General features: G+C 34.3%; 1 pseudogene; it reads right to left on the reverse strand.

Annotated features, from left to right (window-relative positions):
• Positions 1-2,004: 2,004 nt before the first annotated feature.
• LOC149186200 (heat shock cognate 70 kDa protein-like) lies at positions 2,005-4,201 on the reverse strand (annotated as a pseudogene).
• Between the last annotated feature and the right edge of the window lie 11,911 nt (positions 4,202-16,112).

Genomic DNA, 16,112 nt, shown 5'->3' on the forward strand with positions numbered 1-16,112 from the left:
CATTTTTGCACATTTTGTATTACAGCTCTCTTCTTGGACTCATACATAACCCTTCGGATTAAGGGGGGGAATGTTGGACACCTAATCCTAAAGGGTTAGTGTGGAAGCCGAAAAGACTAAGCAGTCCAAGAGACCTTGGGATCTGAAACCCAAGAGTCACACACTGTACTATAAATGTATATCTCTGATGTTAATAAAAATATGAACTCACTGATTTATCTTTCACATCTGTCTTGCTGTCCATGTGAGTTTAACAGTTTTTATAATGATATTTGTAAATGCCACTTTTGTTGGAAACTTAAGGTTTAAACTAAGATTTTTCTCTTTTTAGTATAGATAGAGGTTTTGTTGTACTCTTAATGTCTCTATTTTTTTTTTCCATCGTCTTTTATTTGCTTGGAAGAATAAGGATAGAGGCTTAGATTTCAATTTTATTGGTGACACTACTTCAATAAATCATTAAGAAATCTCTCTTTGACAAAAATGGTTAGGTCATTATAATTATTTTGCATCTTTATTACTCAATAGATTAGATCATTTCATTATGTGAAAACAAGACAAACCATATCATAAAATAGACCATTTTAGTTATCAAAATTTAAGTGGAATAGAATGCAACTTATTATATTATGAAATATAATAAGTTGTAACAAATATTGATTTTTTTCGTAATGTCTAAACAGAAGAAAAATCATTATATCATTACCTCATTAAATTGTTGAATAATGAACTAAAATGATATATTGTGAAGTTAATGAGACTATGTTTTAGAGTGGATGGAGAGCGATTACCAAGGCTTCATTTTAGCTATGTTTTGCTAACTTAAATAGTAGATTTCATTTCAGAAATGGTTTCCTCCATTTAAAGGATACATTTGCCTATTGTACCATGATACTTGGAAATTTAAACCTCAAAATTTCATGTATTATACCATGCAATTCCTCGCAAGGAGTATAGAGAACTTAAATCAGAATTCAATTGCTTTCATAACTCAAACATCTAAACATCTTATCCATTCTAACAAACTATTAAATTTAACTTAAATTATATCAGTAAAACTTACAACAAGGATTATAAAGAACCTAAATCAGAATTCAATTGCTTTCATAACTCAAACATCTAAACATCTTATCCATTCTAACAAACTATTAAATTTAACTTGAATTATATCAGTAAAACTTACAATGAAAGCATAAAGAAGAGAACCAATTACGCATACACTTTTACTACAAAAATATTATAGGGTAACTTAACTTTTACCATGTAATATCAGTTAGAAAAAAAACAATACAAAACCAATAAACCAATAAAAGAATATTGAGAAAAAAAACAGCTCTCGAGTATTCCAACAAAATGAAAATCAAATATCCAACACAAATTCTCTTTTCCTTACAAGTCAAAACAACAACATTCAATTTTCATACCTAAAATTAATAGACAATCTACCTTCTCAATCCTCATTATTCCACCCTAATGAAAGTGAAATAGATATAAAATGTTTAAAGGCACACAATACAAATCCTCATTATTCCACCATAATTAAAGTGAAATAGATATTCAAGGAAAACCATACCATTCCACTTCTAAATCTTAATAAAAGTGAAATAGATATAAAATATTTCAAGGCATACCATTCCACTTCTAAATCTTAATAAAAGTGAAATAGATATAAAATATTTCAAGGCAAACCCTACCATTCCACTTCTAAATCTTAATTTGTAAGAACCAAAAACACCAATACAAAACCAATAAAGAAATGTAAAAATTTCGACTAAATTAAACAGCTCTCCAGTATTCCAACAAAATAACCAGGAAATAGAATATCCAACACAAATCCTCATTTCCTTATTGTTGAACACAAATCCTCATTTCCTTACTGCTCAAAACAACAGCATTCAATTCTCATCTCTAAAATTGAGAGACAATCCACCTTCTAAATCCTGATTTGTAATGATGCTGTATCATCTTCTAACACGGTTAAAAAAAAATAAAAATAAAAAATATTTAATCAACTTCCTCAATTTTAGGCCCCGAGGCTGTAGCAGCAGAATAACCCTATTCAGGAGAGCCAGCAGCTCCATAGGCTCCACCAGGTATATCAGCACCAGCGCCTTGGTACATCTTAGCAATGATAGGATTGCAGGTGTTCTCCAGCTCCTTCATCTTGTCATCGAACTCGTCAGCATCTGCAATCTGGTTGTTATCCAGCCACTGGATAGTCTGTTCAAGGGCATCCTCAATCTTCTTTTTATCAGATGGATCTAACTTTGCCGCAATCTTATCATCTCGAATGGTATTCCTTACGCTGTAAGCATAGTTCTCCAAAGAGTTCTTGGCCTCTAACTTCTTCTTGTGCTCTTCATCTTCAGCCTTGTATGTCTCAGAATCACGAACCATCTTCTCAATCTCCTCCTTACTCAATCTACCCTTGTCATTTGTAATGGTGATTTTGTTTTTGTGACCAGTGGTTTTGTCCTCAGCAGAGACGTTTAGAATACCATTGGCATCAATATCAAAGCACACAGTGATCTGGGGAACTCCTCTGGGAGCAGGGGGAATACCAGAAAGTTCAAATTTACCCAACAAGTTATTGTCCCTAGTTCGAGTTCGCTCACCCTCATACACTTGAATCAACACACCAGGCTGGTTGTCTGAGTAAGTAGAAAAGACTTGCTCCTTCTTTGTGGGGATGGTAGTATTCCTAGAGACGAGAACTGTCATAACCCCACCTGCAGTTTCTAGCCCTAATGAAAGGGGAGTAACATCTAGAAGCAACAGATCTTGCACTTTCTCACTGCCCTCTCCACTCAAAATAGTAGCTTGCACTGCAGCTCCGTGTGCAACAGCCTCATCAGGGTTAATGCTCTTGCAAAGCTCCTTGCCATTGAAGAGGTCCTGCAACAAGGACTGAACCTTAGGGATCCTGGTAGACCCACCAACAAGAACCACATCATGGATTGAGCGTTTGTCCATCTTCGCATCCCGCGGGCATTTCTCAACAGGCTCCATGCACTTCCTGAACAAATCCATGTTCATCTCTTCAAATCTAGCCCTAGTAATAGTGGTATAGAAGTCAATACCTTCATATAGGGAATCAATCTCAATGGCGGTCTGGGCAGTTGATGAAAGGGTTCTCTTAGCTCTCTCACAGGAAGTTCTGAGTCTCCTGAGGGCTCTGGCATTACCACTAATGTCCTTCTTATGTTTTCTCTTAAACTCTTGTACAAAGTGGTTCACCAATCTATTATCAAAATCTTCACCACCCAAATGTGTATCACCAGCAGTAGCCTTCACTTCAAAAATACCCTCTTCAATTGTGAGCAGAGACACATCAAAAGTACCTCCACCCAAATCAAAGATAAGAACATTCTTCTCACCAGAACTGCTAGCCTTCTTGTCAAGCCCATAGGCAATAGTAGCAGCAGTGGGCTCATTGATGATTCTCATAACATTCAAACCGGAGATTGCCCCTGCATCCTTGGTTGCCTGCCTTTGAGAATCATTGAAGTATGCAGGAACAGTGACCACAGCATTCTTAACAGTGGTCCCAAGATAAGCTTCTACAATCTCCTTCATCTTAGTTAAAACCATGGAAGAGATCTCTTCGGCTGCAAAATGCTTCTCCTCCCCTTTGTATGTTACAACAATGCTGGGCTTATCGCCAACCCCTGAAATGACCTTGAAAGGCCATAATCTCGCATCGCTCACAACGGAGGGATCAGAGAACCTCCTACCAATCAACCGCTTTGCATCTGCCATAACATAGAGAACTGATTTAGATTGAACACAAACGCAAATTCTACACAAACAAAAGAATCTTACAGATGCAAATTCGAGCCTTCATATCAATCACATTAAAAAAACTATAAGCTGAATTACGTCCATCCCGGTTCATATTCGAGAATGAAAGGGGAATTAATATACAACAACGAAATCACATATACAGAAATAAGCAGTGGAATAAACTCCCTCAAAAGAGTGACAAAGATTACTAACCGAAAACAGTGTTGATAGGGTTCATGGCGACCTGGTTCTTGGCAGCATCTCCGATGAGACGCTCTGTATCAGTAAAAGCGACATAGGAGGGAGTGGTTCGATTCCCCTGATCATTGGCGATGATTTCCACCCTGTCGTGCTGCCACACTCCCACACACGAGTACGTCGTCCCCAGATCGATTCCGATCGCTGCTCCCTTGCCCATATTGACACTCTCACACACAGAACGCAGAGAGGGAGTTAACTTACGAAATTGGGCCGAGAGCGATCGAACGCAGAGAGGGAGTTAAGTTACGAAATTGGGCCGAGAGCGATGGAAACTGTAGACGAGTAATGCAGGCCAAGAAGCACGAGAGGGGAATGTTCAAAATAGTTGTTTCACACTTGAATTCCCTTCCCTTGACCATATTTTATAGTCGTAGAAATACTTTCAACTTAACTTCTCCCTTGGAATGAGTAAAAAAGAGGGGTTGGTTTTTCAACGAATTGCCCCAAAACCAATCTGTCATGGGTATTTTTTATTTTCTTTGGGAAACTTTATCCATCAGTTTTTATTTGTTCCGTAAACCCATAAACCCATTTTTCTCCTTCTAGAAGCTTCAGTTACCATTTTTTTTATTTTATTGTTATACTATTTTAATTTTCTCTTTCAAAAAACTTTATTATCGGATTTTGGGATATTATTATTATAATTTGTAACAATTTTCATCTTTCATAGTATAAGTCTAATGTTATAATTTTATAAATTTTAATATGTGGGCAAAACAAAAAATTAATCTTAAAGCAATTTCAACGTAAAAAAAATTCAATCTTAAAGCAATTTCGACCAACGTAAGTTTTAGAGAATTGCCACACAAACCTTATTCACTTATTGAAAAAATTCCATTTAAAAGTTTTATTGTTAGATAACCTGAATTCTCTCTTTCAAGAAACTTCATCTATTGGGTTTTGAGATTTTATTGTTATGGTTTTCATCTTCCAACCTCATAAACTATTTATGCATCCTTTACTTTTATTATGGCTGGGCTCCTCTGCATGTGTGACTTCTCCACTAGACCAATGTGGTTGAACTCTTCGCTTCACATTGCTTATGATGGGTAAGCTTCACATCTTTGGTGCAAGCCACAAGGTCCTCAACTATCATTGAGATAATGTGTCATTTTATATGGTTTTGAATACAACACATGTTACTTTATAAGGTATATGTTATATAATATAACATGTATTATTAATATAATTATTAAATAATGATCGAGAGACTATGGCGTTGATGAGATAACGATGTTGGGGAGTCAATGAGGCTCGAGAGGCAATAATGTCGAGGATACAATAATGTCGAGGGGATCATATTTACTCAATGATGGAAACACAACCTTCACATAGGGAAGGTTAAACTTCATCTTTTTATCTCCATGATGATTAACAGATCTCGAGTTGAGATGATTATATGCTAAAAATAAAAGATGCAAGGTTAAATGGAATTAGTTAACCCTCCTCATAAGTAATCGTTTATTTATTTTATGAATTTGGCGCTTATGGCTAGTACACTCGCTTTATCCCTCCTTATTTTTCTTTAAGCATGGTTTAACATAATTACTAGATACTTTGTTTCTCTGGTTTTCTTCGAGTGGGTTTAAGTTTGTGCTACATCATCAATGTCAATAGGGACCATACACGTTACGCAATGCATAATATAATCTTCTAAAACAATCACGTAAGAAATAAAGTCCTTTGTAAGAAGTAGACATGGCACTTTTATAAATAACACGCACACACAAAAGAAAAAATCGGTTAGTAGTTGATAATAAATATATGATTTATTATCGAAGTATATATTTATAGTCACAATGTGAAAGGGTGTGATCTATGATTCTTCATTATTATTACTAATGCTATGTGATACAATTGTATTAATTATTAGTTAGCATTCCTACACCTATACCTATATGTGTATCTCACGTTGTCTCCCTCTTCAAATGCTTCATCCTCAAAGTATAGATAAAAGGAATTACTTTGTTCACCCAATGAAACCCAAGTGGAGAATCATCATTTATGGGCATCCATTTGCCAATGATTGAATATTTTGTTTTTCTTCAACACTAATAGTGGGAGGAAGTTTATTGTAGTCCTTGAGTATTAAGTACATGGCCACTCTCTACACCAAGGTATATTTCATTAGTTTTTATCCAGTTTGCACTAAAATAACAAGCTATATGCTCTATAGCTCCCTACTCATGCTTGTATACCAAATAATAGATAACATTTATATGACCAACAATTACAATAAAATATTCACCACACTAAACATGGAGTGAAAGCATATGACCATGTATCCAAATTCATATTGTAACTATCCGCAAAGTCTCCTCAATAACGTTCATCTACACAACTCAATCTTTCCATTGATTATAGCAAATAACTTTCCACTAAATGTGATGAGATCGTATAAAAAAATTCTTGTTTCATTCTAACTACAAATGGAAACTAATCAAGTTGATTTTGATGGAAAATATGATACAGATGTTCTTTATTTTGTTCAGTTGCAATTCTAGTCCTTTTCAACACTTAAACCTTCAGGATAGTTGATTTGTTGATTTTAATAGTTGTTGGCTTTAAGCATTGTTGCCAAATTTCCATCTTTTGTTGTTTCATCATTGTCACATTGCATATGAGAAAAATAAATTGTGCTAGGCAATTGTTCAGCTTGTTTTTCCCAAGGTTCATACTTAACAATGGAATCAACATTCATTCTTTTCATTTTGTTATGTTTAGTTGACTTATCTCCCTCAAAATCCATTTCTAACCCACTATACGCTTTTGGTTAAGCATTGAATTTGTGTTGATTACACCATTGGTTCTTAGTTTTGTGACATAAATTTGATTTAAATTCTGAAATTTCTTCATTGTTTGAGATAAAAAGACCAAATAACTTATCTTGACCTTCAATACCAATAATTGCACACCTATATTACCCTCGATTGTTGGTTTCTATTGCTTGAATGATAGAAAAAATGTTATTTTCACCAACATTTGTCTAATTCAACATGCAATCAAAGATATTATCCTCAAATGTAAAACAAAATATTAAGAAGTTATGTAATATGGTAGCCACTTATATAAGACTGCACTGTCTTTCTTAGTTGCTAGAAATTATTTATTTTTATTTTTTTAGTGAATTTTCATTGCTTTGTCGATCTTGTTTATTGTGCCCATCTACTTTGACAACAATTGAATTATCTTTCATTGTTGCACCAATCCTTTCAACAATAAACTTCTTACTTAAAAAAATTGAAAGTACGTGAGTAAAAAACCCATGTTGTAACTCATCGACTTTCATACCATTGACACCAATGTATTTTGTCTTTTGGAAGAATCTATATCAATATCATATTTGAGTTTAGATTTTTTCTCTAAGAAGGGTTGTTTTCACCTTTCACCCACCACTGAATTTGTATTTTAAGTGTCACTTTAAAATTTCTCAAATCTTTGTCTTCATCTTGGAAAGCCCTATGTGTGGGCTCATTACTTTCCTTATCACATACAACATTTGTATTATTTCCATTTCTATATTACTTAATAGTACAGTTGCAATTTTATACACAATATTATATGTCTCTTAATATAGATTCATTTATGCTTAATTCATATTTGCATTAATTTCATAGTTTGTTGTCCCTGATCAGGTGTGGCTTGAGGTATTGGGTGGGGTTCATAACCAAGCCCACCACCCTATGACATGAGAAACATTAAAGTATGGGGGTGGTGTGGCCACCCCCGTCCATGCATAAGCATGCAAATTTATATTTATGTGTCTTCTCGAATGTTCAGTACTGGTAACTAGAGGAGGGAGTGACAATACTAGTTTGCATCGCTACCTTGTTGAGAGTTGAAATGTCACCATAGTTAGAAGGTTTTGGTTTATATTTTGGAAAATTGGCGACCCGAAAAGAGGCACGTGTTTCAGTTGGTTTCGAAAGTTTGGTAGCCTGCTATACTTGAGTGAGCATTAAGTGAACTAGATCTATAGAGTGCATTCCCATCACACTGGTGACACAACAACTTACATTGTGGACTAGAGAGGTTTTGCAATCAGGAGAGAGTTAGAAGCCTAAAACAAGAACTCTTAGCAAAGTGCATGTGTCAGCCTAGCACTAACAATCTCAATCTTCAGACAGTAGTATTTCATCTTTGCACACATAGTTTGGAGCTTTGTTCTCCCCGAGTAACTCTGAAACCTTTCAAGTATCTTTATCTCATAATTGCATTACTTTACAATGTTGGGTTTCGTAGTTGGATCTTTACTTCTAGTTGTGGCATCGTAACTTTTGTTGTGGTTTAGCTTAATACATATACCTGGGTCTATTGTGGTTATCCAAAGTTTAGCTACACATGTTGGGGTGATTTATGGCTATGGTGGTTTGGTTCTGTGTGAATTCTAGCTATCTATCCCGATATAATGTTTTACCCCTAGTACAAGTGATGTTGGTTCTTTGTGAAGTTTTTTCCTTCAAGTCAGGCTAGTGGTTGAACACATGCATACCCTTTGTGTGCCATTCCTTATTTATACCAGCGCAAACCCTTAGCATCCAGCCTTCATGCAGCGCCAACACATGAGGAGCAGAAGATGGAGGGGGGAGGATAGAGGTCCCTGGGGCTAAAATTGAGTCCAATAGCAAGCCCAAAAGGTTGCTGGGAGTTTTCAATCGGTCATCCCTATTGATATTCAAAGTGAAATTTAGACCCTTGAAAACATGGTAGCTAGAGATAGATATACCATTTCTGACTCAAATCTTATGGAGGAATTTAGGCAACTGATTTCAGATTCTCACCACAACAGGGGAAAAAAACAATATCTTTAAGCCTTATTTCTTTATTGGAAAATGAAAATTTTGATTGGCAAGATTCTAATGTAAAAATAGGTTGACAAGTACAACATATTTTCCAATCTTGCGGACATGAAAAGAGAACAGAGGAATATGAGGTTTTATATGGAAAGGATGGCTTCCCACATGGCTCAAATTGAACACTATATTCTAAGCATAGCCACTTCTTCTGTTCCCCTAGGATCTAGTGCAAAATATTCACACCAATTACATCTTCTGACTCCTAGTTGTTCTATGTTTGTTGATAATATTTTGTGGTATGATGACTTTATAGGCACTCTAGTTATGCTGCAAATGTTACAATTTCTTCTATTTTGGACTAATTACTCTATAAGCAGATGGTCAAAAACATTTGGTTTCCCATTGGGTATATTGAGACCATTTGTCATAAAGAAAAATGATAGTGAATAGCTGAACTATGTACTGAAATATTTGGTTTTGTGAGGTAATAAAATCTTAGCTTACAAAAAAAAATCTTGGATTTTTTAATTTACAAAGTACATCCTTTTTTTATGGTTGTGAATGGTATACGGATCATATTAGATTTTCATTTCAACAATTTTTCTGGCTTGCTAGTATTTCCTCTAGCAAAATAGGGAATCTTGTAGAAGCCAACAAACAACCCATTCATTCATTTCAACCATAAACTCTTGATTTAGTTTCCTTGTCATATCAGAACATGTTTGGGATGTTGAGGATGGAGTTTGGAAGAGCATAGATCTCTTGAAGTTTCTCTTAGATGCTTTTATTGTATGTTTTCTTAGTGTTGTTTTTATCTTTTGTAACATAGATTTCAGGTTTTCTTTCCAAGTACTTTATTTTCAAGTAAAGTGTGTTTTCCATTTCCTATAATCATCATAGGTGTGTGGCATTTCATATCTACAAGTTATTTCTACAATTTCTCTTTCTTGTATCATAGCTAGCTTGGCAACTTGAATGGATTTATGTTCATCTAATTAATCTACATTACAACATCTCTCACTTGCATGAGGATTAGAAAAGGAAAAAAATATCACCTACTGCACATACAATATTGACTCCTTTTAAGATTTTACTAACTCTGGGTTGATAATTAAAGTTGAGACTCTTGGGAGTTGCAACATTATCGCTGCGATACTAAGGGCCAACACTTTTTGGAGTCGTTGTCGGGGAGGTGTTAAGGTATGCACTACCTTTTTCTTTAACTAATTCACTCTCTTTCTTTATTTTGACTTCTACAAAAAAAAAACACAAAAAAAAAAAAAAAAAAAAAAACACACACACAAAAACACAAAAAAAACACACAAAAAAACACAAAAAAATTAGAATTCTTTCAAAAAATACTACAATTTTTGTTCTTATTTTCCAAAAAAATTCTTCTTTCATGCCTCGCAGACTTAGGGACAAGCAATTTTTTACCTAAAACCCCCACTTCTACTGGCAGCCAACCACTTTTTGGCTGACTGTGAGCCTCTTTCCCTATCCACAGAGACCTTTGTAGGCCTTTTGAGTGGAAAAACAAGGATATTTGAGGAGCTTGTAGAGGGAGAAAATCCTTCAACCCCTAATACTACTATGGTTGAAGTAATAAAACCTGAAGTTTTTGTATTCCCATTAGAGAGGTAGATGTAGAAGAAAAAATGACCTTCTTCGTCAAGCTCTCATAATATTATTTGAACCAGGAGCTTGAAACTGATAACTTTCTTTAAGCATGAAACATGGAAAACTACGACTACTCAGGAAGATGCAGGAAGCTCCAATTTGTATGCCCCAGTACCAATATTTTACAACACCTTGTAAGGACCACAGTACTTGGGTGATAATTGTTTATCCTTATTAGCTTACTTGAGGTACATTTATTTGTATAGTTGTAGGTGTAAAAACACCCAGTCACCTACATCAAAACTTTTTTCATTATGATGTTGATCTTCTTGTTTTTTCATTTGATTCCGCACTAGAGTGAGGTTATCCTTTAAGATTTGCAAAACTTCTTGTTGATGCTCGATGTGGTCTTCCACTACTTTAACCTTAGAATTTTATCTTAAATATGCTGTGATGGACAGTGGATGATATCCATAAAGTGTCATAAATAGGGTCTTTTTTGCTATAGTATGGAAGGAAGTGTTATACCACTATTCAGCCAAAGGTAACCACTTAACCCATTGTGTTTGTTTATCATATACAAGGCAACGAATATATCCTTCCAAACATTTTTTCACTATCTTAGTTTTCCCGACATATTGAGGATGATAAGATGAGTTATGAGATAATTGAGTACCAAGACAAGAAAATAATTTCATCCAAAAATTTCCAATGAAAATGGGATCTCTATCACTTAGAATATTATTTGGGTTTCCATGTAGCTTTTGAATTGTTTCCATAAATGAAGTAGAAATTGTATTGGATTTAAAAGGATGAGATAATTCACAAAAGTGTGCATACTTGGTAAGTCTATCAACTACCACCATGATGGCACTCTTTCCTTCAAACTTGGGTAAACCTATGATAAAATCCATTGAGACCTCCTCCCAACACTAACTTGGAATGGCTAAAGGTTGTAACAGACTTAGGGTCTTAATTGTCTCAACTTTATTTTGTTGGCAAACTAAACATTCTGCCACAAACTTCTGAATATAAGATTTAAGGCCATCCCAAAAAAATTCCTTCTTGACCCTGTAGTAAGTTTTTAAAAATCTTGAGTGCTCTCCTAAAGGGGAAGTGTGTAATTCTAAAAGAGTCTTTTGTTTGAGTTGGGAATTCTTACAAAGATATAAGCGATCTTTGTACCATAATGAATCATTTTTCTAGATAAATGTTTCAGTTGTACTAGGATCTTGTTGTAACTTTTGAATGAGTGTCCACACTTATTCATCATTGTTCCATTCATCCCTTGCTTCAGTTATCCAATCAAGTTGGATAATAGAAATGACACAAAGAAATGCTTCCACATCGCATCCTTTCTTGAGAGTGCGTCTGCAACAATATTTTACTTCATTTTTTTGTAGATGATTTCAAAGTGATAACCCAACATCTTTGTGACCCATTTTTGTTTCTCTTATAAAGAAAATATTTGTTCCAAAAAGTATTTAAGACTATCGTGATTTTTTTTTTCCTTGAAGTGTCTTCCCATTAGGTAAGGTCACCATTTCTTTAGTGCATGTAGTATTGCCAACATTTCATTCTCATAAATAGGTTTGTGTAATTACTTTCCTTGAATTGACGACTTTCAAAATCAAGTGGTCTTCCTTCTTGCATTAAAATAGCACCAATTCAATTTCCTTAGGCATCACATTCCACAATAAAGGTTTTTGTGAAGTTTGACGTAGCAAAGACCGGTACTTGGTAGATTGTATCTTTAAATGTTCAAAGGCATTTTTTGATCTTGGAGTCCAAGAAAATCCATCTTTCTTCAGTAATATTTTTAGAGGTGTTTCTATTATCCCATAATTCTTAACAAACTTGCAATAATACCCTATCAACCAGAGAAATCCTCAAAGATGATTTAGGGTTGTTGGGATTTTCCATTCCTTAATGGCTTTAATTCTATTAGGGTCTACGTTGGGCCTCCAATTTTTCATAATTTTGTTGATGAAACCATCAATTTTCACATCATTCCATTCACCCATTGTCATCATTTTAAACCATATTTCTTCATAAACGCACCAAAGTGTCGCATACATGTTTACATGTTTTATTATTATTATTTCCATTAGTTTTAATCAATTAACAAGAATTTTGCATGATTTTACTAATGATAATTTAGCAAGTTCAAATTTCTGCAGTTTTTTCAAGTTTCCTTAGCTATCTCCATGGTTGAGGCAGTAGCACCACTCTAGAAGGAAATTCAGCATGAGGACATTGTTTCTAAAGGTTCCAATATGGATTTATATTTGTAAAATTCCACTCAGCTTACATCTATGGACCTCCAACATCAATCAAGGGGAAAATGCAGCAATTTTTACCAGTCATATTCAAATGCATTTTCTAAGAAAATGAAAGCGAATTTCGGAAAATGAAAACATGGCTTTTGTTCGACACAGGTCAAATTAGGTCTTCATGAGTAGTTTTCTCAAATTTGTTACCATTTGAGATATTTTCGAAGTTCTTTAGAGTTTCATTTTGCAGATTATATGGATAAACAATTTTTCAATTTGTCATTTAATGCACAGTCAACAAAGAGGCCAGAACAAGTTGTTCTTTAGAAAATTCGTGGCAAGAAGATCATTATGAACAAATCTGGGCTCATCTTTTATCCTAAAATCCTTCAAAACATATTTTATTTTATTCTCAAATTGATTTTTTGAGATCTCATCACTTCATGCAATGAAATTCAAAGTTTCTAGTTGCTTCAGAGATCTAAAAAACATTGTAATTTATTTGATCAAGAGGGGATTATTGTTTGAAAAACTATTGTTTTTCAAATACAAACTTTGTTTTTGTTTCATTCTTTTGATGTGCATGGTATCGATGCATATATAGTCTTGTAGAGGAGTCGTGCTATTGCCTACATCTCGAAGTGGGCCCCTTTGAGTTGTAACGAAGAATGAGTGAAGCCAAGACCTCTTATGCACATGAAAGAAATTTGATAGAGTGTGAATTGATGTAGATTTGTAGTGTAGTTTGAGTTATTAAGTGAAGAAGATTTCAATTTCCAATTGGTGTGATTGTAGTTTTAGATTATTTTTGAGTAATTTAAATTTAATTTCGTAAGAAAGTGTGATAACCTCCTTTCTAGAAGTGTGATCTTTCATTTAAGAAAAGTGTGATCTTTACTTTGAGCAAATGTGATAATTTTAGTGTGACCTTTCTTTTAAGCAAGTGTGGTTTTATTCTTTTGAGAAAGTATAGTGATTTTGGTTTGCAAATAATTTCTTTCAAGCAAGTGTGATCATTTTCATTTTAAGAGTGACATATTTACTTTCATATAAGAGTGATAATTGTTAGGAAAACATGTGCATAACAATATCTCAATTTAATTTAGGAATTGCTTGAATAATAAGGACTTCTAGCACATACAATGCCCATACACTTCATCAATATACTAGCCCTGGTTGACAATTTATGTAAGTAATTTAACATCAATTAAATTACCAAACATTTTGGTGTCATTGTCGGGGAAGTGTATATAGGAGTCTTTTTCTTTTCATTAAAAAAAAAAAAAAAAAAAAATTCAATCACCTACCACCCCCACTATATCACGTGGTGCAGTAAGAGCCACACATCCACATCATGAATTCTTATTTTTGCAGGTAGAAGAAGAGGTAAAAAAAAGGTTGAAGAAATGGATGGAAATGATGACAATGAGGAAGATCCTTTTGGATTTCCCATTCAAGAAATTGATATCAATGTTCATATGAAGAAAATCCCTCCATTCTTACTTCCTAACTTCAAAGGTATGAGATCAGAAGACCCGGAAACCTTTCTTTTTTAATTTTAAATACTTTTTAGATCTTATGGCTACTCATTACACACTCAAAAATTGAATTTGTTTCCAACAATATTGAAGGATAAAGCTCTTAAATGGTTCATGAATTTAGGAACAAATTCTATAAGGACATGGGATGATATGAAAATAGTCTTTCTGGAAAAAAAAAATATTATTGCATACACCATAACCTTAGAAATCAAGTCTTTAGGATGAACCAAAAAGAGGATGAAATCCTAGAAGATTTAGCGGAGAGAATTACTTATAATATCAAAAGATCTAAATTGCATAATTTAGGATCAAACACATTAAAAAATCTCCTACTAAATGTTATAAGGGATGAGTGGATTGATATTCTTAACCTGGTGGGAAAAGGAGATGTCTCTCAATTGTCATTTCAAGAGATTTGTGAACTGTGCAAGAACATATTAAGAGGAAAAGAAAAGCATGAAAGATCCCCTCAAGATCCAGTTATGGAAAGAGTAAGTAAGTCGAAATCAGTATTGGTAAGTCAAACTAAACTTAACAATTTGCTAGACATTTTTGGTAATTTAAATGAACAAATTGATATGCTAAGAACGCAAAACAAGAACAAAGTTGAGCATGTTGCTTCATTTATATTTTTCCCTAAATGCATAAAGAAACATGATTTTCATGAATGTCCACTTGATAACATTAAAATTTGTGAAATATGTGCAGGATCACATACTACTAAAGATTGTCCACTATTACCAGGGTTAAAGGCAGTTTACCAGGGAGAAAATCAGACACTGGAACAATCCTATTATGTAGCTCCCTGAAGACCATGGCAGACTCATCAATCCGATATGATGCAAGATCTTAATCCATGTTATGCACAACAATATCAAAGTAATTGGCAAACACCCTTGCCTTGGAAATCTTGGCCATCTCAATCCCAACCTCAAAACCAATCTTGGCAACAATTTTGGCAAGGGACTTACAGAGGAAATCCATCATATCCTCAATATTTTCCCCACTATCCAGAATACCAATATCAATGTTATCCATACCATTCACCTCCACCATACCATTATGCTCCACCACAACATCATTTTCACCCTCAGTTGACCTCATTTCAACCTTTCCCATTTCCCACTCCACTACTTGCACAACCATTTCAGATGCCCAACAATAAAACACCTCAATCCACTTACAATGTTGAGGTATTGCAAAATGATTCTATAGCTGCCATTAATAACAACAACTAGAATAAGAAGAAGAAAAAGATAAGGTCCAAGAATCATGGATGCATGTCAATAAAGAGAAGTTGTTGGAACCTGAGATTGAAAATTTTCTTGCATGCCTATCACCAGATTCTGTGAATGAGGATCACATCTCTAAAGACTTGCATGGCATGGTAGCGGGAAGCCAAGGAAGACAAGATTACATTGAATCTTGGTTCAAGACAATCATTGGATCCCAGTACTCAATTCTTCAGTATTTTCTGAAATCATCTCAATCAAGGCAGTTGGTATCTCATATACTGGTACATATCAAAGTGTATCTTTCAAACCTACATATGATTTTATTCATCATCTTGTTACACACATGGTTCCATTGGAAGTATTCAGATACTTGAATGAGATTTCTTTCTCAAGTAGATTAGGACATATAAAAAATAATAAATAAAAAAGTAAAGAGAAAAATAAGTCTTATTGTTAAAGCCAGCTTGATGGCACAATTGGACATGTAATTTTCTTGAAAACTAGGCAACTGTCGAGCAAAGTTCACAATAAGTTTTACAATTTTATGATGGTTCCAATATTTTATTATGGTTCTTCAAATCATTTTGGTTCTATCCTCAGTTG

The sequence above is a fragment of the Pinus tabuliformis genome, chromosome 3_1 (genome assembly GCF_031772625.1).
Source record: "Pinus tabuliformis cultivar Carrire ecotype Pingquan chromosome 3_1, CPIR1, whole genome shotgun sequence".
Classification (NCBI taxonomy): Eukaryota; Viridiplantae; Streptophyta; class Pinopsida; order Pinales; family Pinaceae; genus Pinus; species Pinus tabuliformis.